This window comes from Acomys russatus, chromosome 9, assembly GCF_903995435.1.
Source record: "Acomys russatus chromosome 9, mAcoRus1.1, whole genome shotgun sequence".
NCBI classification, from domain to species: domain Eukaryota; kingdom Metazoa; phylum Chordata; class Mammalia; order Rodentia; family Muridae; genus Acomys; species Acomys russatus.
This window is the reverse complement of record NC_067145.1, coordinates 23,436,265-23,463,077: the sequence shown is the minus strand read 5'-3', so window position 1 is coordinate 23,463,077 and position 26,813 is coordinate 23,436,265.

Genomic DNA, 26,813 nt, shown 5'->3' with positions numbered 1-26,813 from the left:
GAGAGAGAGAGAGAGAGAGAGAGACAGACAGACAGACAGACAGACAGACAGACAGACAGACAGAGACACAGAGACAGACAGAGACAGAGTGACAGAGACAGAGAGACACAGAGACAGAGACAGAGTTGTGTGTGTGTGTGTTGTGTGTGTGTGTGTATGTGTGTGTGTGTGTGTGTGTGTGTGTGTGTGTGTGTGTATGTGTGTGTGTGTATGGATGACAAAGCACCAGACATAGACCTGGGTGTGAGACATTTGAAATGTTTAGTAATAAGTGTGATTTACATAAAACTTCAGAAATTGCCTCCTGTTGCACAGACACATGGCACCTCAAGATTATCTTCTTTCCTCTTTGATTCTGTAGAAGACACTGTGTTGTTTGAGAAAAGCCATAGTGGATCTATTCATTCTGCTGGGCATTGGTGGAGTTTATGTCTTTTTTGTTCTTGGGCTACAAGATTGGCTTGTAATTCACCATGGGCCAGTGTGCTTCCTCCTGTGAAAAACAAACTCAGCTCTCACAGTTCTGTGAACAGTAAGGATTGTACAGCAACCATGTAAAGTTTCACGTGAACATTTTTCATCTGTTAATTTAGTAAATTATTTATTTTATCTTTGAGATTACAATAATTATATTATTTCAACCTTCTTTTTTTTGTCCCTCCATACTCCTCCCATATATACCTTCCAGCTCTCTTTCAAATGTCATTAATTGTCCTTCTTCTTATATGCACACACTATGCATATATGTGTATATATTGTTTATATATATACATATATATATATATATATACATATGTTTATGTATGTATATTGCAAAATACATCTGCTCAGTCTGTATAATGTTTCTTGCATGGAAGTTTTCAGGGATTACCACATTGCTTAAAGGAAAAAACCTGAAAAAGAAGTTTTCATATCTTAGCAATAAGAAAGTGTTACATCTAAAGTATTATCATGAAAGGAGAAAAATAAAAATGCCAGCACATGAGAGACAGATGTCTGCCTGGATTCTCTTCTTCTACGGGTTAAAAAGCCCTAAGTTGTGCAGAGAGGTAGTGCTACATCTTCTTCCAAAACACACACAGAAACTTACTGTGTTTAGAAAGATAAACAACAAAAATGCAAAACTCCTTTATGCAAAAGAGATGAAAAAGTCCCATGGTTAAAAATGAACAATTCTATAAATGATAACTTGTCAGCATTCTAGAATCCTTGAAGATTATCAAAAAGATGAATTGTTACAAGAAATGTAAAGAATTCAGTTTCCACAAGAAGAGTATAGATTACTGAAGAAATATGAATAGGGCTCACTGGTTCAATATGTGCCCAGATTTGAGACTTTATTGCATACCCCAACCTCCCACTGTAGGATATGAATCACCAAGGAGCTTCAACAATCAAAACTCAGAGAGGGACAATGCCTAAATATAGACCCCTTTGATGTACAACTGCCATGTAAAAACCAATAATTAAATATAAATATTTGGGATGTCTAGCTATTATCAAAGGGCAATCTAAACTGAAGCACTGTGAACAGAGTGGTATATGCATGGCAAAGATACCCACTTAAGAATTCAAACCTAGCTCACCTACTGACTACATTAGGTCCACTTGTATAAGAGTGGCCAAATTCTTAGCATAAACAAAGCTATGCTGATTTCAGAGCCTTAAAGTCGTTAACAGCAATTTCTATACTTAAGATATGGGTGAGCAAGGGCAATTTAATAGAATTGGACTAATGGAAAAAAATAAACACAAATATATCATCAGCAATAATAAGCTTTAAAATAGATGATAAAAAGAAACATAACATAATTAAACTATTCAAAATCTCCACACAATTTTCACTAACTGATACTGTTTTACAGACATAAAATCAAAGCTATAGATGACATGAAATGTTTACGGGGAATGTAAGTATACAGACATAGATTCATTTTCAAGTAGAAACTTAAGGATTTCAAATTGACATCTAACATATGCGCCAAGTAATGGTATAACATAAAACATAATTATTTAATAAAAAGAAACATGCTTATTATAGATATTTTGTATAAATATTGGCAGCACTTTACAGTGCTAGAATCTGAGGGGCTAAGGAGATGTTTCAGAGATAAATCTGCTTACAGAACAAACAGAGAAAAACCTGAGCTCTAAACTTCAACATCCCACCTGACAGTGCATGAACTCAATCCAAGCACTGGGAGATGCAGAAATGAATCTACACATGTACGGACACTTTATTTTTGACAAAGAAGCTAAAACCATACAATGAAAAAAAAGATAGCATCTTCAACAAATTATGCTGGTCTAACTGGATATCTACTTGTATAAAAATGCAAAGATATCCATATTTATCATCCTGAACAACACTAAAGTCTAAGTGGATTAAAGACCTCAACATAAAACCAGACACATTAAATCTGTTAGAAGAAAAAGTAGGGAAGAGCCTTGAGCTCATTGGCACAGGAGACAACTTTCTCAACACAATGCCAATAGCTCAAGCTCTAAGGTTAAAAATTAATAAATTAATTTGTGAGACCTCATGAAAATGAAAAACTTCTGTAAGACAAAGGAAACAGCTAATAGAACAAAATGGCAGCCTGCACAGTTGGAAAAGATCTTCACCAACCCTACATCTGACATAGGATTAATACCTAAAATATGTAAAGAATTAAATAAACTAAACAGCACCAAACCAAATAATCCAATTTAAAAATGGAGTAGAGAGCTAAACAGAGAATTCACAACAGAGAAATATCGAACGGTCAGGAAAACACATAAAGAAATGCTTAATATCCTTAGTTATTAGGGAAATGCAAATCAAACAACTCTTGAGATTCCATCTTACATTTAGCTGAATGGCTAAGATAAAAAATTCAGCCCACTGTCTATCTCTTACACTTATTCTTGGCATGTATGTTTGATGTGACCTTCTTCTTGATAAACTTGAGCTTGCACTTGTCCTTGGACACCTTGAAAGCTTCATGGAACTTAGGATGTGGAGTATGAGGCTGCAAACGTCTGGAATCATATTCTACATGAATTTAGTATGTTGGTCTAGGCACCTTTGCCTCCGAATGTTTCAACTTGCTGACCTTCTTCACCATTAGAGACTTCTGTTAAGGTCCATTAGCACGGAGTACAGTCAGGGCCATGGCTTTGCTTGGCCTTGATAGCTTCACTGTAGCTCTCTGATGGTGCACAAGAGGCAGTGTAGTCATTGCTGCAGTTTTGGAATTTTCTTATAGGTCTTGCTTGGTTGGTGCTGGACTATGAGTGGTGATTATGCCATATTTGTTATTGCTTGATGCTATTTGTGTATTTTGTAAAGAATAGTGGTCTGACTTCTTCAAAATCTACTGTGGTCGTCGGATTTCTGTAACTCTTCTTAGGAAAACATATGCATTGAAGTTCAGCAACAAGGACTAGTGGAATTTACGGTTTGCTACCACATGAATTTAAGTGATCTCACATCTCTTATATGGTAACAGACTAAAGAGTACAGTGTACACTAAGCAATGAAGTGACCAGATATAGTCAAAATATTGATTGTCCTGGGACTCTATAAACTGTCATCATTAAGTGATATAATTATCCTTCTAAAGGCCAGATAACAAACTGATCCAGTAAAGGCATTCTATGATCAGGAGTCTAAAGTAAATTCTGATAAAACAGAAATGCATGCTCTGGGTCTTTATTTGACCTTTATACCTCAGACATAAGAACCAAACACCCCAAAGATTCAGATACCACCAGAAGAAACAAATCACTAGTCCATTGGGAAATACTGGAAATAATACAGCAGAATTTCAAGCTGCTCAATAATGCCTAAGGCTGCTGGGATAATGTTTTCTGGTTCCTTAGAAGCCAAAGCCCTGAGTGTCTAGGGATCCCCCAGAAGCAGGATACCTCATTGTCTGGTGCTTGGATCATGTTGAAATGAAAGTGAGAACCCTCTTACAAAATATTTGTTAATATATTTTATTAATTTATTCATATTACATCTCAATTGTTGTCCCATCCCTTGTATCCTCCCATTCCTCCCACCCTCCCATTTTCCCCTTACTCCCCTCCCCTATGACTGTGACTGAGGAGGACCTTTTCCCCTGTATATGACGGGCAGATCTGGGTCCAGGGGTCCTGCTCAAACTATGGCACCAGCCAAGGATAATACATGCATAAACTTTGAACCCCTACCCAGATCTACCCAATGGACAGGGCATTATTCACAGTTGAGTGGACAGTGGGGTCTAACTTTCACAGGAACTCTGGTGCCCCATATTTGACCATGTCTCCTGGATGAGGTGGCCTGGTGACACTCAGAGGAAGGATAGCAGTCTACCAAGAAGAGACTTGATACCCTATGAACAAATTTTCTTAATGTCAGTATAATAACAAGGTGAAATAGTTGCAAGAGGAGATTTTGCACACAATTTATTATTTGAAATCTACTTGCACATCCACATGGTCTTTCACTAAGGTCCTCAATTCTGAGAGAAAAAAAATAGAGGAAGACACATATGAAGGGGAAAATCTGTATATCTGAAGCATAATTATAATTATTATTCTTCTTTAAAATAGGAGGAGGTTGAGCAGTGGCTGCATAGAAAAGTATTCTCTTATTTAATGATGATAATTCTACTGTAGGGTGGAGGAGGTCAAGTTTCAGCATTATTTTCAAGAGGCAAAGTAAATGATAGTGGTCATTATAATGAGGAGAATGTCTGAACTTCTCATTAGAGTGGGTTGACCCAGACAAGCATTTCACAGCAGCAAGTGCATTGTCAAGTCCTCTGTGGAAATAGTATATAAACAATATGCTATCAGAAATCCTACTTAATGTGTACCAAACAATGCAAATATTGATGCGAGGAACAGATATCTAACTTGAGACTTGACTCTATGAAATAAAGATATATTGGCTCTAAGTTTTCAGAACTTGAATCAACAAGGAATCACAGAGGCAATAGAATAAGGGAAATAATTTATAGATGTGGATTAGAAAAGAATTTTCACAACACTTCAAAACTCAAGCTTTGTTGGTGTGACGGTGTTATGATTTAGAACTCCTAGGATTATGAGAAGATGTATTGAGGTTGTTGAATCCAATTCACTATTCTGAAATGAAAATTAGGAAACACTAATTGGAAGCAATTTTTAACTGTAAGTAGTAGAATATAGAAATACCAGTGCTTTATATTTATTTTACTCAGCCATATTATTTAGAATATAATAATATTAAACTTTGACCAGCTACTCATCGCTTTAACTTTATAACCCACCATTCATGGTATTTTCACTTTACCTACTGGTACGTATGAAACATTCTGAGTTTGGAATTTAGAGAGATATTGACATGCACCTTAGATCTATCTTTGAGCTAGAAATGCATTTTTTCCTCAAAAAAAAAATTCAAGAGAATATATATTACACTTCTTTTTTATTTTTTAATTTATTCATATTATATCTCAATGGTTATCCCCTCCCTTGTATCCTTCCATTCCTCCCTCCCATTTTCCCCTTACTACCCTCCCCTATGACTGTGACTGAGGGGGACCTCCTCCCCCTCTATATGCTCATAGGGTATCAAGTCTCTTCTTGGTAGCCTGCTATTCTTCCTCTGAGTGCCACCAGGTCTCCCCATTCAGGGGATGTGGTCAAATATGAGGCACCAGTGTGAAAGTCAGACCCCACTCTCCACTCAACTGTGGAGAATGTTCTGACCATTGGCTAGATCTGGGTAGGGGTTTGAAGTTTACTGCCTGTATTGTCGTTGGCTGGTGCCATAGTTTGAGCAGGACCCCTGGGCCCAAATCGGCCTATCATAATATTCTTCTTGTAGGTTTCTACGATCCTCTGGATCCTTCAACTTTGCCATTTTCCCATGCTTCTCTCATCTAGAGTCCCAATAGGATGTCCTCCCCTTTGTCCCAGTTTCCTGGTTAGTGAAGACTTTTATAGGACATGCCCCTTGGGCTAGTATGCAGATATAAATGAGTATATACACTTGAAGAAATGCTCAACCTCCTTAGTCATCAGGGAAATGCAAATCAAAACAACTCTGAGATTCCATCTTACACCCATCAGAATGGCTAAGATCAAAAATTCAAGCAACACCACATGCTGGCGAGGATGTGGAGAGAGAGGAACACTCCTTCATTGCTGGTGGGAATGCAAACTAGTACAGCCACTTTGGAAATCTATCTGGTGCTATCTCAGAAAAATGGGAATAGGGCTTCCTCAAGACCTAGCTATTCCACTCCTTGGAGTATACCCAGAAGATGCTACAACACACAACAAGAAAATTTGCTCAACCATGTTCATAGCAGCCTTATTCATAATAACCAGAACATGGAAACAGCCTAAGTGTCCCTCAGTAGAAGAATGGATAAAGAAACTGTGGTACATATACACTATGGACTACTACTCAGCTATTAAAAACAAGGAATTTCTGAAATTTGTGGACAAATCGATTGAGCTAGAAATGATCATAATGAGTGAGTTAACCCAGAAGCAGAAAGAGTCAAATGGTATATACTAACATTTAATTTGTATAGCTTATTTCTCCTAAACAGTTTAATAGCACTTTCAAACACTGGAAGTAAACTTTGTATTATAATTGAGTTATATGGGTACAATAACTCATATTAGAGTAGAAATATATATAATGTGTGTGAAGAATAATCTTACATTTGAATTCTATACCACTGTATCTAGAACTTATTTTGCATCTATATACTCTGCCAAGACAGGGTAAGCAAGTCCTCAATAGTTTCTGCCTCACAAATATGTCTGTCAGATATATTGGGCCAGAAGGCTGAAGAAAATGCTCCAATGTTATAGAGAGTTTTGGGTGACTATTCAGGTGGAAAACTGTCTCTGGCATCTTTTCATTTGGAAAGCTACTAACCTGCACTCCCGGCATAATCAGATAATCAAGTGTATACCTGGTCAAGTCTCTAATGGAGCTGAAGACCCGGTAGCTTAATTTTACAATGAAGCTTAGTTGTTTAGGGGTTATGATGTTTTTAGGTCTAGATAGATGTTCTAAGTTGATAATGACAATATGTGATGGAGATTGACTTACATTTAGAAATTTACATGCACCAAGATAGGAAAGACGTCTTCTTCAGGGCTGTCCAATACAAATAGCCAAAACACTAAGAATGTAACATTTATATAACTCCTGATTGTGTCACTGTTCTTATTGCCATAGGTATTAAAAAGTATATGTACAAAAATAAAATAATTAAAAAATAAAATATAAAATATATTGACAAATGAAAAAATGTCATCTTTAATATTGATTTAATAGTGCTTACATTTCTAGGATGTTTCTTTACTGAAAAACTGTGTCAATATAGTTTGTTCTGATTAGAACACAATCTTGTTCATGGATTTAGTCATTATTTCTTATTATTAATGTGTTATAAATATATTATAACATTTGTTAATTATATATCTCGTGATCTACAATATATATCTTGAAATTGTCCATTTTATCTGATACATATAATCTTTGACTCACTTTATCGCAGACCTCAAAGGCCACTAGTATATATATATAGATATATAGATATAATCACCAGTGCCTATTCCACGAAGTGTTTAAATACACATCATTTTTCATTATTCTAAAAGTATATCTGTAGTTGGTTGAATGAGAAAGTTCTCCATGGGCTCAGATATTTCAATACTTTGTCCAATGTTGATAGCACCACTGTCTTGGGATGTTTACAAATTGTGGTTTTGTTGGAGGAAGTGTGTCAGTGGAGGTAAGCATTTAGATTTAAATTTTACATACCACTTCCACTTTGCTCTCTGTTTTGTGTTTCCTGTTTTGTTTTTGAAGTTTAAGATGTAAGGTATCAGTTAAATGTCTGAAAATAATGATACTTAATTTCAAACTCTATATATAGTCAATGAAAATTCTCTAGAAGTTATTATATTAATAAAGGACAATTTAAAATTATTGTTTATCTGAATATAACATATAATAATTCTAAGTTTCTAATAAAAATAATAAAATGCTCACAGTCCTAAAAGATCCTAGAAGACCAGAACTGGCCTGGTGGCACAGAACTAGGCAGACCGACTGCATAAGAAAGTGATTCTTCTTGGTAGCCTGCTATCCTTCCTGAGTTGCACCAGGTGTCCCCATTCAGGGGATGTGGTCAAATATGAGGCACCAGAGTATGTGTGAAAGTCAGTCCCCACTCTCTACTCATCTATGGAGAATGTCCTGTCCATTGGCTAGATCTAGGTAGCGGTTTGAAGTTTATGGCCTGTATGAGCATATAACAGGGGAAGAAGTCCCCCTCAGTCACATTCACAGGGGAGGGGAGTAAGGGGAAAATGGGAGGGAGGGAGGAATGGGAGGATACAAGGGAGGGGATAGCTATTGAGATGTAATATGAATAAATTAATAAAATAAAATTTAAAAAAAGAAAGTGATTCTTCAAAAGAAAACCCAAGACTTTACTTCTATTCTCAAAATTTACAGACATGTTGCTAGTGTTTTAGGACCCACAGGTTTGGCCTCTCTTTCAACCAAATCAGAAACTGTTCCTTGGAAGAGAAGTGAAAAACGTCCAGTTCAAAGACTAAAGTGACTGTGGGATTACTCTCACAGAGTCAAGCATATCTTGTAATCACATATTCTTTATTGAATTTCTTAATTTACCATTTTTCTATTTTCATAATAGAGATCATCTGGAAAGGGTGAAGTAAAACTAATCATTGTGACATAGTAAAAATATAACACTTATGTTGGTGGACAAATTATAGATGTTGCAGACTTTATGGACATTATAGTCCATCCTCCTACTTTCAGTTTTTAAATCCCTATATAATTTCTTTTGGTTTAACTGTCATAAGACAGTTTTTTTCCCATACACCATTGCTACAGGTTGAATTTTCTTGATGGATTACTACATTATGTACTAACTTCTACTGGCTCATTTTGAGAATGAAAGTGCCTGGAAGGGGCTACACAAGGGTCATTAAGTTAGAAAGAGGTCACCATAACAGGCACTAATCCAATATGAGAAGTAAAATCCAATGTCAGAACGTTAGATCACAGAGTCTCTCATTTCCTTTATATCCAAAAAGAACCTTTTGTTACTCAATAAAATACTGTATCATTCCACTTGCAACAAAAATGCTATGAAGACATAGAAAATAAAACACATAAGTGTGTGGTAGATGACCCCGAAAAACAGAGCATAATTAACGTAAAGTGAAAATGTGAAAATGCCTTCAGAAGGCTACCTAAGTGAAAATTTTAAAAACAAAATGTGGGAGTTAAATTGGATAATTTGTCTTTGGTGTGTAGCTAGCTACCCTTCCATGAGTACATCTTGAATAAATATATAGAATTGACATCTGACCAAGAAGGGGTGACGTAAGCCTGGACTCCCAGCACCAGATGACTTGAGGGCCCAGATCAGGGATTTGCAGACCAGCATGGGCTACAAAACAAAATCTTGTTCCAACAGTAAATAAGCGAATAAACAATCTTTTATCCAATGTCAATTGTAACAAAATAGTATAATCTTAAAACTAGAAGGAAATTGGCTGGAAGAAGAATCATCAGGTAAAAGCCTGTACACCTAGCCTGACACCCTGTGTGAGCTCGCAGGACACACACAGCTTGGAATAGACTCTGGCTGTCTTCTGACATTGACATATGCATGTACTAAGATCTCAAAGATAGAAAAATTAAAAAATAAGAATAAAACAATGGAAATAATTTAAAGCAGGAGAACAGGGAGACCGGTTGAAAGAAAAACAATAGTAATAAATCAAGAAATGGTCGCGTTCAGAAAGAGGACCGTTTTGGTCACTAGATTGTAGTCTGTTTCAATGAAGCAGAATTGATAAAATAATTTTGTTAAAAGAAAGTCATGCTTGCTCAGACAAAACAAGGTCTAAGCATTACTCTTGATCTGGTGGAGTGGTAAATGCTCTGAGCCCAATCTTTGCAATTCTGTAAATAAATCCCCTGTCCCTGGTTTGTTTCCCATAACTTTGCAAGAACATAGCAGCAGCGTCTTGGTGTATTGATTTTTCCAACCTCAAAGGTCTTTTAATCTGAAGAATTGTCACCTTTATTAAAAACTTGTCACTTTCACTGCAGATAATCCTTAGTTACAGAATTTCATTGGGAAAGGAAAACTCCCTTTTCCAAACAGTGTATGGTAGTTTAAATTATATTCTTTTAACTTTTGACTATTAATTTTTAAAAAATATAATAAACTTAAGATGTTTATTTGTTTTCATTATAAATAATTTGGATCTTTTTACTTGAAATAATAGTCATTTGTTATCTAACTTCTCACTAGAGGCAAGAGAAGTGAAAGACACCTTCATTTTAATGGATCAAGGCAAGCACACATCAATACAGTAGGAAGATGGAGAAAGAGAGCACACAAACTGAGGTTCTTGTACAATTTCAAAGGACCAAGTCAGCTTATATTTCTCATTTAAATAAATTCTCATATACAATGATCTAAGAACTAAGGAGCACTAAAATTTCCTTATTTTTGTTTTGTGCTTTAAGTGTAATGTCTGTCTTACTTAATTAGAAACATCCCCCAGTTCCAAGTAACATTAACTCATTGACATTGTCTCATAGCAGAAACAGGTCCAAAGAAGCAAGCTTATTCTCATTAATGGTATAAGAGTACCTCCCAGAGAGACCAAACCTCAAAGGTGTCTTCAAGTATAACTTAAGATATTGATTTACACTCAGAATTTTACATGCACCAAGATAGGAAAAATGTTTTCTTCAAAGCTGCCAAATACCAATAACCAAAACACTAAGAATGTAACATTATAACATTATACAATTCTTTATTGTGTGATGGTCCTTCTTGCTATAGGTAGTTTATTGTATATATGTGTAATAATATAAATATATAGGTAAAAATTTTAAATTAATGAAAACAATTCATTTTAGAAAAGATTTCAAAAGAGTAGTTCGTAATAACTGTCTCTGACCTAGAGTTTTGCTGAATACCAGTGTGTTATAGTAGGTTAACACGGGCTGTAGAAAACTTCAGTGTCACTCCATGGTATTGAAAGCAAGAAGCACACTGACAGGCAGAGAGATAGGAGTGGAGATGTAAGAGAGGCCTTTCTGACTCCTGTGATGAGCATGCCGCAGTCCCTTTCAGGCATGTCTCACGTTCCACGAGGCTGTGCAGCGATCAGCTCACTCTTATTTTTCTCTTTTAAGTGGATCAGTTAGAAACATGGGGGACAGGGAGACGGTCTCTGTTTCAGCAGCAACACTGAAGAGATCCAAGCCCTCTTTAGGGGGAATACAAATAACAAACCTCATTCCCTCCTGTGGGGCATTTCTCTGTGTGTGGGTGTGCACTTGCACCCTTGCTCTTTAACAGAACCCATTGCTTGTTGGTAGAGAAACTAAAACCAACCCTTGATTCTAAGGCAATAATGTTTGGACAATTTTAAGATGGAATTGGTTTTGGGTTATAAGAATGTTTGCAAGTACTAATCTCATGCACTCTTCCATTTTTGTTAGTTTATTTCTTCTTTCTTATGTAGTTTCATACATGTTTTTTGGGGGGAAAGTATTTTAAGAAGTTCCAGATGGCCGAAAACTACATAGTCCAAATTGGCCTCTAAGTTGATGATGCCTAAGTCTCATTCTAGGATTGAAAGTCTGCATTATGACCACTAGCTTTGTATTATTTCTATATGGTCTCAATCAGATAATCAGGCTGTCATGTACTGTAATTTATCTTGAGCAGACGCATATGAAGATACATGGGTCACATGAAAGATGGAAGAGAGAATTAATTCTAGGAGGAATTGCAGGTGTGTAAGTGATCTAGGTGTGCAATTCTCCATATTACGCAGGGAGTTAAGGTGGAAGACAGTTAGGAAGATGGTAGGAATCCTCTTTTCCTGCATTCCCTCCATTTTTTGCTTACATTTTTTCTCCTTTAGTTTTCAATACATTCCAACCACAATTCTCACCACCCCCATCCCAATCACCCCTTTCTCTCTCTCTCTCTCCCCCCTCCCCAGATTTACCCCTCCTACATTTGCCTTCAGACATCATTGCATATATTTTCTACCTTATGATTCCTATAGTAAAGTTATCAGGACTGTGGTTTAATTAGACAGATAATTGAATAATTAGTGATCGGAAGAATGTCACCCTGAATTAGGCATCATTCCAGAGGATGATCTCCTTCAAAACTCAAGACATTGGCAAGATTGCTGGAGTGTTCCCCTCACATGTAATCAATGGGCCTGTAACTGGTCTGAAGGATCTTCTAACAGTAGTAGCCTGAACAGAACTCAAGAATGTTATTAATGTCAAGAATGCCAGCATTGGGATATGTGGTTGTCTCAGTTTGTGAAGACGCTTGCGATGCAAGCCTAGTGACTTGAGTTTGGTCCCCAGAACTTTCATGTAAGTGTAAAGCCAGGCATAATGGTGAGTACTTGTCCCAAGCTCCAGATAATGATATGGATTATAGGGAATTTCACAGAAGTGGACCAGCAAGAAAACAACAGCCTGACTCAATAAAGTACAACAAAATGTAGGGCTAAAGGCTACCCTCCAAAGCTAACTTGAGGCCTCCACATGCATACACATGGAAAATGTTTGTGCTTCTGTACTACATGTAAACGTATATACACACAGAGAAACAGAGAGAGAGAGAGAGAGAGAGAGAGAGAGAGAGAGAGAGAGAGAGAAAGAGACAGACAGACAGACAGACAGACACAGAGACACAGACAGAGACAGAGAAAGAGAGATAGAGAAAGAGACAAAAGAAATACTGAAAGACACAGAGTGAGATGACAAAAGGAAATCCAACCAAGCCATCTGAAAACTAGAGGAAATTACAGGGCAGACTTATTCCAAACATCACAATAATTTTTATTTCCCATATGAGGCAGAAATGGGATGTAGAAGAGAGCACAGATAAGTGATTGGACCTCTAAAGTCAAATTGTTTGCCTGTGTGCACATAATGTCAACTTTAAGAACTACAGCCTGCTATTCCTCCAGATAACACTTATATAATTTTCCAGAAATTTTTGTGACACTTAAGAACAACCTATTAGATTTGAATATGTGTTAGGGATAGTGAAGATGGGACAAGTTCAAATACTTTAAATCATTAATTGAAAGACACTGTGTTTATATGGCCTTTAACACTGGGTTTGACATATGTGAGCTAAAACCAGTCAAGGAGAGCATCTCAACAAATGAAACGGTCAGGTATTTCTGATGTTGTTAATCAGGCCAGAATGAAAAGGCCTGTTTTACTGCAGTGCAGTAGTCTTTTCCTTTGCAAATTTTAATCAGGCAAATGGGATCATTATTCTGTGAAAAAATTAAAATGAGGTAACAATTTGTTGAAAAACAAAAGGATGGAAGAGAAAAACTTTCAAAAGTTGTCTTATAGTCTTTTTGACAATGAAGAGTTTTATTCATTGATACAAAAGTGGTAATTTATTGCCTACTGTAGAAATAGGAAATATGTATATTCATACATAGTTGTATGTAAGCATATATAATACAATATATTTATCATATATTAATTTCTACACCTGTGTGATTATGAAGGTTAGTGTTGGTAACGTGAGAGAGTTTACAAACACCTGGGAGACTGACCTGTGGGCATGTCTCTGTGGATTATTAGGATCTTGCTAAGTAAGTTCACTATGGGCGGCACCAATCCGTGGCTTAGAATCTGCACTGTATAATAAAGGCAATTAAGCATCACCATGCACCCTTGACTGTGGATGTGATGTGGCCTTCTATCTCAAGTTCCTGATACCTTGATTTCTCCACTACGATGTACTAAACTCTGAGCAAGGAAAAGCCATTTTACTCTCACGTCATTTTGGCATATTACTTCATCCTGGCAGGAAGAAAAGTAACTAAAATTCATAGTTTGACTGCATCAAAAGTACAAAAGTGTGCGTTTAATTTATGACTATTTGCATACATATATTTTTTCTATTCAGTTCTCTAAGAGAGTGAGGTCACCATGATGCTGCTATGACTGTATAAAGATCCTTGAGTCTTAATGATGTATTTGAGTGTGGGCTTGACCATGAAAATAGTTTTAAGTCACATGAAAAGCAGTCTTTACTCATTCCCAGAACCCTGTATATGGAACAGCTTCCCCCAATATATGATCATTTTAATGTAATTTGATAATAACAAAATAATTGAAACAAGAAAAACAAGGGTCTTAGTTTCATGGCATTGGTTTGTATGTGAAGATGACAAATCCCATGTACATTATCTTGAGTCAAATTCCTACATAACATATGACAATGACAGTTAAAAGCATAATGTATTTTACTGCAGCTGTGACTATAAACACCAGGAGAAAATGAATTGAGGATTTGAGTGATGATCCATGAAACCATGTTCATAAAGAAAGAACTTACCATGCTGGGGAGAAAAGGCAATGTGTAAAGCAACTGCCATGCAACGGTAAAGACATGCATTTGGATCGCCAGAAACAACATAAAACCACACATGATAGCACACCCATGTTCCCAGAGGTGCAAGCAAGATTATGCGGCAGATGCTACACGAAGCAACGATGAAGCTCTTTCTCAAGTGAGGAGGAAGGTGGAGGGTAATATGCAAAGTTGTCCTCTCACCTTCACTATGCACTGTATCACATGTGTGTATACAGTTGCACAGGGGAGTATGTATATGCACACATATGGTGCAGGGACTTACTGGAGGTTTTCTATTTGTACTTAAAGGAACAGTTGCAAGAATGTAGGTTCTTCTGATAGGCAAGGATTTGTCTCTAAAGAAAACCTGTTGCTAACTTCTTTCTGTTCTAGTATTTGGCTGAAACCAACTATATCAGTAGAGGTTTGACAAAACAATATAAATAAATAATGGGAAGTAGATAACACTGAATGACAATTTTTCCAATGCATTGAGTACATGATCTTCAGCTAGAATGTATAAAACTAGAACAATCTTACATTGGCCAGTACATGTTTTAAGTTCTACACTTGAAAGAAACAGAAGCACGTATGAGTTCCTACAATGACTCTTGGTCTATTTGCCTGCCATTTTTAGATATCAATTTAACTGTTATACTCTGAAAGAAACATACAATTTAGCATGCAATGGCGTTGAATTTAAAATCAAACAGTGATAATTACTCTTTATGAAACTATAATGTAAGTATGGTATGATTCATGCTGTTACTCTTTCGTTATCTGAGTTGATGTAAGTCCTAATGATAATTGAGACGCAACGTAAATTGCAAAGATCTCAGTAATCAATCTCAAAATACCAAAATGGTTACTCTTCTCTAATTTTACTGTCCTTTCTTATTAAATAATGGTTACCATTGTACCCAGGGTTTGGAATCCTTGGCCAAACAGAACACAAGGTTTAAAGTCAACTTTGCTCAGGACTGTTTACAATATAAGGTAACACTTTTACTTTAATACAGAATAATTTTGTCAATGGCATTCTTTGTTGTTGTTGTTTTTTTCCTTAGATTATGTATTGCTTTGTAGCCTAGATAGGCATCAATGGTTTGTCACTTACCCTACTATTAGGATTATAAATATACAGTGTTATTCCTAGCTGATACAAAACTCCTTAATTAATGTAAATGTTTTTCATTTTCATAAATGACTTGATGCTTTTATGTATTCTGAAAAAAATCTGTACTCAGCAGTATAACAAATATTGTGTGTATCCTTTTGTATTAAAACATTATGACTTTCCTTAAATTGGGCTAAAGTATCTATCAATGTCCCAGAACACAAAATCTCACCAAATTCTATTGCATTAGAAGATTTCTGCTGTCTGGGCTGGAGAGGTGGCTCAGTGGTTAAGAGCACTGGCTGCTCTTCCAAATGTCCTGAGTTCAATTCCCAGCAACCTCATGGTGGTTCACAACTATCTATAAGGAGAAATTGTGCCCTCGTTTGGCCTGTTGGCTCTAATAATAAATGAATAATTAAAAAAAAAAGATTTCTGCTGTCAAATATCAGTGTCCTAATCACTGAACGTACTTTAAAATATTTAAAAAACTGTTTTTTTAGAAACTTCATTATGCTTTTTAATTATACTGCATAGCTATGTGGATCACAGAATGCTCATCAGTTTTACCAAATATCAAACCGTGCATTTTTGAGAATGTAGAACCAAGCCATTAACCTAAGAATTGATATATCTATTTTATCAAGTTCTCTAGTCATTACTCTTAACTGCCTACTAAAATTTTAAATCCTATTACTAAACACGTGTTGAACACGGGACCTGGAGGAATTGACCTACTGTCTAAGTGTTAGAAGATGCTGTGCAACCTGGGAAGGAAGAAAAGCAATTCAAAGTCATATGCTGGTGTAAATCTCGGCAAAGACCCGACAACTACAGTGGAACAAGTGAGACAGTTACATCTCGGAGTAACCAACAGCTTTCTAATTGGACTTGAGTCTCACTCAATAGAAGGTAATTTATACCTATAACTCAGCCAGATTCCACTGGTTGGAGAATCTACTAGTGCCACTTCCTAAATCAAAATATTTTCTAATCATATGATATGTATTTATCCTTATATACATAAAGAGTGTAGCTCCCACTTGTCATCAAAGAACTTTCTTTTGTAGCAGAAGGCTTTTAAAGAAATTAAGAGCTGATTAAAATGAAGGGAATAAGTAAACATGGAATGCATCATCTGCATCCATAATCCAGATACAAAACTCTTATCTATACTAGTATTTACTCTTGGTATTTATGCTCACATACAAATTAACAACTAGTAAAGTTGTTTAAAAAAGAAAAATGTTTTGAAATAATATAGTCACTATATAAAATATTTCAAAGACTTATTGGTATGTCTAATCAAATTTATTGAAATGAGTTTTATGAGTTCCTCTTCTTATTGCTTTGACTTGTGAGATTAAGTTAAATGGATGAAAGAAATATTTCGACTCAAAGTTGGAGAGGTGTCAGCCTATTGTGGTTGGTACCTCTGGTGGCACAGAGCCATTCACATAATTGTAGCCAGGAAACAGAGAAAGTGATGTGACTGCCACTTTAAGACATAGCCCTGGAGGACAGGTCTTTTCATTGACCTGCTTTGTCCAAGTGAATCTCACATTTTTAATATTGTCAACATGTTATAAATACTTCAAAATATGAATGCATTGATTACTCAAAGCTCTTATGATTCAATTGTCTCTGAAAACATACACAGAAGTGTGATTCACCAACCTACAATTCATCTTTTAATACATTAAAATTAAGTGCAAATATCCTATCTGGAAACTGTAAAATGTTTGACTTAACAAGTTTTCTCTTTATGTCATAATATTAAACATCATATAACTTTAAAGTTCTGTTCTTTAGTTATAGCTTAACATGAGCTCTTTTTTATTTCTATTGCAAAGTGCCCTGAGGTTGGTGTCACACAAAGTCCCTAATTCATTCATCTTTTATTGAAGACTAGAAAACTCAGCCATAGTCCTGGGCAAGTAGAATTTATGATGTGAAGATGGATTGATTGCATCTTATCTTGAAATGGTATTGAACTTTATTCAGACCCACAAGCATCTTTACTTACTCATGATAAGAACACATACATTTTTCTTCTCTGACAACAAGAGAGCATGAAATACAACCACGACTGTAATGTGCATGCGGTGCCTGTCCCATCTAGGAAGGAAACTAACCTTATTTTGTAAGAAATACTAGAGTTCCAGAATTTCACAGTTTCATTAGCCCTAGAATATTTTATAACAGTTTCTAACTTTTTATTAATTGTTACTGGATCTTGCTCTTAAATCGCATATCTCATTCAAACTTCCATAATGAGTTACTATTAAACTACAAACCTTAAACCTTAAAACCTTAAAAAATGTATAATATTTTCTAATATGTTTTCAACACCCTTGTAGTGTTTAAAGTACAGAAGAGAAGTGATGTTTTTCCTATTATTAATGCCTATTAGTTTGTGTAGGTTTTGTAAAATATAAGATGTAACAAAAGTAGAGAAATAATTTTTAGATTATAGTATATTGAATATATATAATTTTAAATTTATAATTTATAAAATAATTATCTTGAAATTATATATGATTTAAATTATTATATACACAATATAAATTCCTGTTAAGAGCAAATTACGGTAATAAGTGCAGGGCTGTGCAGTATCTAGTTCAATGAGTAATATTAATCAATATTGTTCTAAATATATTTATAATACATATATTAAACAATTAGTGTCTTTGTAACTCAACTAGCAACATTTGATTTTTTCTTATCTAAAATTATTTTTCTTAAGTACAAAAATATTTTCCATAATAATATTTAAGTTATTGTGAGGCAAGGTTGAAGCTCATTTGATTTAGTCCTGTTTAGCATGCACAATGCCCCAGAACTCATCGGAAGAATTATCAAATATACTGAATTATATAACCCATTGGTAGATTTATGTTTCAAATCAAGATATAATAGAACATAGCCAAGCTACAACTGAAATGACTATATGTGTGTATAAAACTATTATATTTGTATTTAAACCACCAAAAGTTTCAAAATATAAAGATATATAATAGAAGTTTAACTCATATCTTGAAACTTAAGATAATATCCCCCCGTACTTCGCTTACAAGGCAATTTCTAACTGTAGCTGCAGGCTCAGTTCAAACAGTATATAAGGGAAAACCTTCTAATGGTGTAAAGTAGAACTTGGAGTAATCTGAATCATCGCAGAAGTTGACATGTGGAGAGGGCATTACGTGTTCCAACCACTGGGCACCAGGTCCTTAATTTAGACAGGAGGTGAAAATGTGGAATAAGTCTTTTAATAAAAAGAGAAAAACATTATTGCCTCTGAAGACTTAGACCACATCGTCCCAGCAGTGTTATAATGAGATAGACACCAGGTCTCACCTGGTAATACTGCCATATTTCACATGTATAAGGAAAGTAGCCAAAGACAGTTCAAACCTCACAACATGACGTACTGAGGACACTAGATCCTAAGGCTATCATACATTTTTTTAAATGACTTTAAAAAGAAAAGACATGGGGGCTAGAGAGATGGCTCAAAGGTTAAGAGCACGGTCCGTTCTTCAAAAAGGTCCTGAGTTCAATTCCCAGCAATCACATGGTAGCTCACAACCATCTATAATGAGATCTTATGTCCTCTTCTGGCATGCAGGCACACATGGGGCAGAATACTGTATAAATAATAAATAAATAAAATCTTAAAAAAAAAGAAAAGAAATGAATAAAGAAAATGGTATGAGAAAAGATAAGGGGCATATTGAAGTATGCATATATTGAATCTACATTGCAAACATGTAGGAAATTCTCAAAGAATCAATTTTAAAATTTTAAGTCAAAAGAACATGGTGTAGTCACGTTATTTTAGGTGATATAGACAGAGACAGACAAAGCCACTGAACTTAAGGAAGGAAAGAATGACTTTGCTCAGAAGCAGGTATCTCTCTCCAACCTCACTGCTAAATGTAGGGGGGGAAAGGCTACTCTTAGAAAAATGAACATAATTTGCAGGCATTGAGAATAGATAGGTACATAATTGTACTAAAAATCAAAATTATAAGATGTAAAAACTAACATTAAAAGGCTGTTATTCAAAGGAAACATCATCATGCCAGGCATGGTGGCACACACCTTTAATCTCAGCACTCTGGAGGCAAAGACAGGCAAATCATTCTGAGTTCAAGGCCAGCCTGGTCTACAAAGCCAGTGCAGGCCAGCCAAGGCTACACAGAGAAACCCCGTCTCAAACAAAACAAAGCAAAACAAAGGAAACATCATCATAAAAGAAATTCAAATATAAACTGAAAAGTGAATAAAATACAATACCAAAAACTCTGGATAAAAATAGATATAGAAATGAGAGAATAAAGGTAAATATGTAGATAATATCAAGTGAAAATTAGAATATACAAAGCCTATAAATAACTAAATTTTGAATTACATAAATAAAATTATGATAAATAAATTTAATAGTTGCTTATTCTATAAATTTGAATTACTAAAAGAAAACACCCAGAAAATTCTAAGGCTTTAAGAAACCAAAATTTTTAAACAATATGAAAGTTCACTATCAGTTTTAAAAAACAGATGAAAAACTGAGTATTTCTGAATCTCTAAAACATCTATGCCTTTATGTAGGTAACAACTATAAACATATACATTTTTTAATTTTATACCATAATAAATGCATAAATATATTGTAAGACTAAGAAAAACTGGTAGTACATCTTATTGCCCAGTGTTACTGAAAATGACAATCTACAGACTGGGAAAAGATTTTCACAAACCCTTCACCTGACCCAGGGCTCATACCCAAAATATATAAGGCACTCAATAAATTAAACACCGCCAAATAATCCAATTTTTAAAATGGGGTATAGGCAGCTGGGGAGCAGACAGATAGATATCCTAGCAGAGAGCCCCTCTGGCCTTCCTCTTTGTGAAGGAAGACATTGGGACTTTGGTCCCATGCCCAAATCACTTCCTCTGGGTTCACTGGCTCTGCTTGCTCATTAGTTCTGAAATACAGACTAGCTAAAACAATCCTGTTCAATAAAAGATCTTCTGAGGGAGTATCCATCATTGGTCTCAAGCTATACTATTGAGCAACTGTACTGAAAACAGCATGATACTGGCATAGACATAGGCTGGTTGATCAAGAGAATCAAATTGAAGACTGAGAAATAAACCCACACACCTACGGACATTTGATTTTTGACAAAGAAGCCAAAACCATACAATGGGTAAAAGATAGCGTCTTCAACAAATGGTGCTGGTCTAACTATATGCCTACATATAGAAAAATGCTAGTAGACCCATATTTATCACCCTGCACAAAACTGAAGACCAAGTGGATTAAATACCTCAACATAAAACCAGACATACTAAGTCTGTTAGAAGAAAAATTGGGGAATAACCTTGAATTCATTGGCACAGCTTCCTGAACAGAACACCTAAAGCTCAAGCTCTAAGGTGAATAATTAATAAATGGAACCTCATGAAACTGAAACGCTCCTGTAAGTCAAAGGACACTGTCAATAGAACAAAATGACAGCCTGCACACCGGAAAAAGATCTTCACCATTCCTACATCCAAGAAAGAACTAATATCCAAAATGAATAAAGAACTCAAGAAATTAAACACCAGCAAACCAAATAACCCAACTAAAAAAACAGAGTACCTAACCACGAAATTCTCAACTGAGGAATATCAAATGGCCCAGAAACAATGAAATTCTTTATGTCCCTAGTCATCAGGGAAATGCAAATCAGAACAACTCTGAGACTCCATCTTATACCTATCAAAATGACCAAGATCAAGAACTCAAGTGATAGCACAGGCTGGTGAGGATGTGGAGAAAAGAGAACACTCCACTGCAGGTGGGAGTACAAACTTGTACAACCACCACGGAAATCAACCTGTCACTTTCTCAAGAAATGGAGAATAAGACTACCTCAAGACCCTGCCATTCCAATGGTGGGCATAGACCTGAAAGATGTTCCACCATACAACAAGAACATTTGCTCAGCCATGTTCCTAGCAGCTTTATTTGTAATATCCAGAATCTGGAAACAGCCTAGATTCCCTCAACAGAAAAAGAAGCTGTGGTACATCTACATATTGTAATACTGCTCAGCTATTAAAAAGAAGAAAACCTTGAAATTTGCAGGCAAATGGATAGAAATAGAAAAGATCATCCTGAGTGAGGCAACCCAGACACAGAAAGACATGCATGGTATATATTCACTTATAAGTGGATATTAGCAACATAATACAGGATAACCACAATACAATCCAGAGACATAAAGAAGCTAAATAACAAGGAGGGTGCTAGGGAGAATGCTTAATTCTCATTCATAAAGGCAACTAGAATAGATACTGGAAGCAGTTGAAGAGAAGGAACAGGAAGGGAGCCTACCATAGAGGTCCTCTGAAGGACTCCACCCAGCAAGGGATCGAAGCAGATGCTGAGACTCACAGCCAAACTTCTGGATAAAGCACAGGGAGTCTTATTGAAAATTGAGGAATAGAGGGACCTGGAGGGGTCAGGAACTCCACAAGGAAACCAACTGAACCAACAAATTTGGCAGAGGAGGGTGGTGCTGCAGAGTCTGATGCACCAACCAAGGACTTTGTATGAAATGGACCTAGACCCTCTTCTGAGATGTAGTAGGTAGGCAGCACAGTCTCTTTATGGGTCCCATAATATGGGAAGTAGAGACTACTTCTGACATGGGCTCTTGCCCCACATGTTGAGCTATTCCCACTGTGGGGAGGGGGTGGCTTTGCCAGGCCACAGAAGAGCATGCAGGCAGTCCAGATGAGACTTGATAGGCTGTGGTCAGATGTTATGTGAGGAGGGCTCCCCCTTTCTGAAGGCTAGGAGTAGGAGGGAGGGGGATGAGAGAGTGAGGATGGGACAGGTTGGAGTGGATAAAGGGCCTAAAATGGGGAAGTAAAATGAACATATTATTTTTTTAAATCCTATTAATTTTATTGTCTTTAATATAGGCATACAAGTGTGCTTCAATTTGTACATGTACACATGAGTGCAGTGCTTATGAAAGCAAGATGTCATCAGACCCTCTAGAACAACAATCACAGGTGGTGGCAAACATCCAGGCATGGGTACTGGGAATGAAACTCTGGTTTCTTCAGGAGCAGTGTGTACTCTTAACCACTGACAGATCCCTTTATCCCAGCCCCAAATAATTTCCCAGTAAAGGCAAGAAAATTAGAAAAACCTTTCCAATGTAATTATCATTGCCATGTATGTTTCAAAAATTATAAACACTGCAAGAGAAGTAAAAGTAAACAAGACATCTAGTAGAAAGTAAGAAAAAATAATACTTTAATTCATTAAATACATAAATTTACAGCTGGGCAAAAATCAAATCAACAGTGGCAGGAGACTCTGAGTCCTCAGTGTTCACTCTTTTTTTTTTTTTTTTTTTTTTTTTTTTTTTGACTGTTTATTCTTCAGCCCCACATAGTTATCTAGTCTGAGCTCTGAGGCCGAGAGACTTGAACTATTACACTTGAGAGATCTTTCAGGTTATTTAAGAGAATGAAGGCAGACATGCAAATTTAAAGATTCAAATAATAAGAAGTTGACAATGGCCTACAAAAATGCAGTAGCATTGGGAGATACTAAAAATATGTAGAAACGTAAATACTTTTAAAAAATTAAACAAAACGGTTTTATTTGAAATGAGAAAGAGAAGGTGAAAATACAATACCACAATCAGCCGGTCTCATCTTGGTAGCCTGCTATCCTTCCTCTGAATGCCACCATTCCTCCCTATCACGGGGAAGTGGTCAAATATGTGGCATCAGAGTTCACATGCAAGTCAGTCCCCTGTCTCTACTCAGCTGTGGAGAATGTCTTACCCACTGGTTAGATTTAGATAGGGGTTCGATGCTTACTGGAAGTATTGTCCTTGGATGGTGCAGTAGTTTGTGCAGAACCTTTGGGCCCAGATCTACCCATCATGGTGTTCTTTTTGTAGGTTTCTAGGATCCTCTGGGTCCTTCTGTTTCCCCATTCTTCCATACTTCTCTCACCTACAGTCTTAACAGGATGTCCTCAAAACTATCCCAAACTCCTGGTAAGTGAAGATTTTCATGTGACAAGCCGCTTGGGCTAGTGTCCAATAATAAGTGAGTACATACCATTTGACTCTTGCTGCTTCTGAGTTAACTCACTCAGTATGATCATTTTTAGTTCCATCAATTTGTCCACAAATTTCGGGAATTGTTTTTAATAGCTGAGTAGTATTCCATAGTGTAAATGGATCACAGTTTCTCTATCCATTCTTTGACTGAGGGACATTTAGGTTATTTCTATGTTCTGGCTATTATGAATAAGGCTGCTATGAACATGGTTGAGCATATGTCCCTGTTGTGTGGTGGAGCATCTTCTGGGTATATTCCAAGCAGTGGAATAGCTAGGTCTTGAGGAAACCCTATTCTCAGTTTTCTGAGATTTAAAACAACATAGTAAGAAAGTCAGAATTCTATTTAAAACAAATTCAATTAATTATAGCAACTTTATGTTTTACACATATGCGTTCTTACAAACTATTTCAGTTATTAATATTCATTTGAATCAAGAGAAAAATACAAAAATTGTGCAAATAAACTTAAACACTATGACTTAGCACAATAGGTATCTGTATCATTTGATGACAAATACAAATCACCATATGCTTATAGAACTTTCTTGAGCAATTTTCTCACATGGTGTACAAAGTTTTACAAACATAATCTCTTCTGTACTGTCCTCCGTTACACAAAGCTTTGCTGTGCTAAGTTGTTAATGAAACATTTTTGCACCTGTTGAGAGTTTAAATCCCAGAGTTGCTTTAAGAGCCCACAGAGAGCTTCTTCCAGCTCTGGAACTCTCAGGGGTAGCTGCTGATACAGGCTGTGTAGCTAGCTTTGGAGAAAGAGGATGTGGACATTAGACTCAAACTTGCCCAACTGCGTGACTATATGTGAAGCTATCTAGGTAACTTCTTGTTAGTATCCTCTCTGGGTAACTGACTCTCTGTAAGCTCATGGCTTAGTTCTGTTTCCTTCCTGATTCTTACTGTGAAACATTAGGACTGGACCATAATATGTTATTGAGAGTTCCTTATTAAAAACAATATCTGAAGATTTAATTATGTGAGTATTATTTTTATTGAATGAAACCTGAAATCCTGTGATAAGCTTGCCATTCCATATATATTAAGTGTTTAAGAATTCCTTGGTAAGGTCAAAGCACAAACACATTGGTGATAATTAGCTATGTAACATAAATGCTTAATTACTTCCAAGAGATTTACACATAGTCTGAAACATTAACTTATATTTTTTCAGTGTCATGTGGCCACCTGAGACATGGTGGAGACAAGGCCACCTACAGGAGCATAAGACTCAGAACCTAATTATTTGTTCAATCTGAAACCTTGATGCTTTTGATTGTTAAACTATAAGGTATGAACACACCTTGTAACTGTTCTTCAACCATTTGTGAATATAATGAAAAGAACTATTAGTATTATTCTTGTGACAACAGCTAGGCAAACAGCAATGTTCCTAAGTCATCCTTCTGAGCTATCCATGCATACTGCAGCTCAGCCTGTCAACTCATCTCTCATGCTCTGGGATAAAAGTTTACAAAATGTTAATAGCAGACATTATGAATAAGAATATTTCAGAGGATGAGAAAAACAATTTATGGAAGTCTTTATCAGCATGACTTACTAAAGATGATTTTAATCTTGTGAGATTCTGTTGAAACAGTGATATGGAAATAAAGGTGTTTAAGAAATAATATCAAACACTTAAAACCATGTTGAGAACAATTATCAGATAGAGAAAATGGTAATGAATTATGTTAGCAAAAGGACGATAAAAATAATCTTTTATATTTGCAATTAAAATTGGTTACAAGGATTAATTTCAAATCACTAAATAAATGAGATCCTTGTGTAGACATTCAATAAACAAATCATAAACTATTTACAAGAAGATTGTATTCTAAATTATATTTTGCTTCAGCTCATCGTATGTTAAGAACATACATGATTCTTCTGAGTTTTTATTTAAAAAGTCAGACTAAATTCACATAGAATAAGCTCATCTTCCTGAAAGACTGTGGATAGGTATGATGCTTATAGAAAAGAATGAGTCTCTTCCCTCTTGCCCTCCCAGCTACTAATCTTATTTGATGGTAGGTCCACCAAGCACCCTTAATTTAATGTAGCCTTTAGTATACTAGAATATTTTTTGTTTATCTCTTAATTTATCAAGTAGTTCCTAAAACTTAGTGGCAAAGTTTTCTGGTATATATTAGTAAGGCAAACACAGTCATTGTACTAAATATAGTCAGATCATGATAGTATTTCTTCCTGGAAGAGAATTTTTATGAACAGTGAGCCCAACACATACACATGTCTATAATTTTTCTTAAGTAAGTCATTTTTTTCTGTCAAAGTTGGAGCTTTCAGTCCATGGGTTTGCTGGTAAACTGTGACTACCCTGTATATCTGGGTGGCCTGAGCTACCAGTGAGCCACTGTCTTTAGGTTGTGTATTTTCCCATGGGTGTTTTTCCATTGGCACAGCTTTTCTGCTTACTGTATGCAAGGTGTAGTATTCCCAGTCTATATGTCTGAAGTCTTCACATTCATTGCATTATTTGCTCTATAATTTCATGATCTTTGTGTCACTGGTTAGAAAAAATGGAGTTAGACAGGAAAAAATGTTTCTGTAAGAAATAGAATGAAGTGTGTTGATTGTGCCCAGCTTGATATAGATGGACTACAAAGTCCATATAAAAAGCAGAATCAAGAATGGATTTAAAAACAGAGAAAACAGTCAGCCTGTTATAAATTTTCTAGCTAAAAGAAGCCAATGTATCATTATCTCCTAGTTTATTGCTTCAAAAATATATTTGATGGTTCATGAATTTTTTTCAGAGTAGTGGATTGTGCTTGGAAAATGTCATGAGTTTCAGGCCACTGTGAATCTCCGCTACATTGAATGGTTACATACTGGCTTGATAAGCCCCCAGGTTCAGGAAGAAGAAGAAGAAGAAGAAGAAGAAGAAGAAGAAGAAGAAGAAGAAGAAGAAGAAGAAGAAGAAGAAGAGAAGGAGGAGGAGGAGGAGGAGGAGAAGGAGGAGGAGGAGAAAGAAGGAAGAAAAGAAGGAAAGAAGGAAGGAAGGAAGGAAGGAAGGAAGAAAGAAAGAAAGAAAAAGAAAGAAAAAAT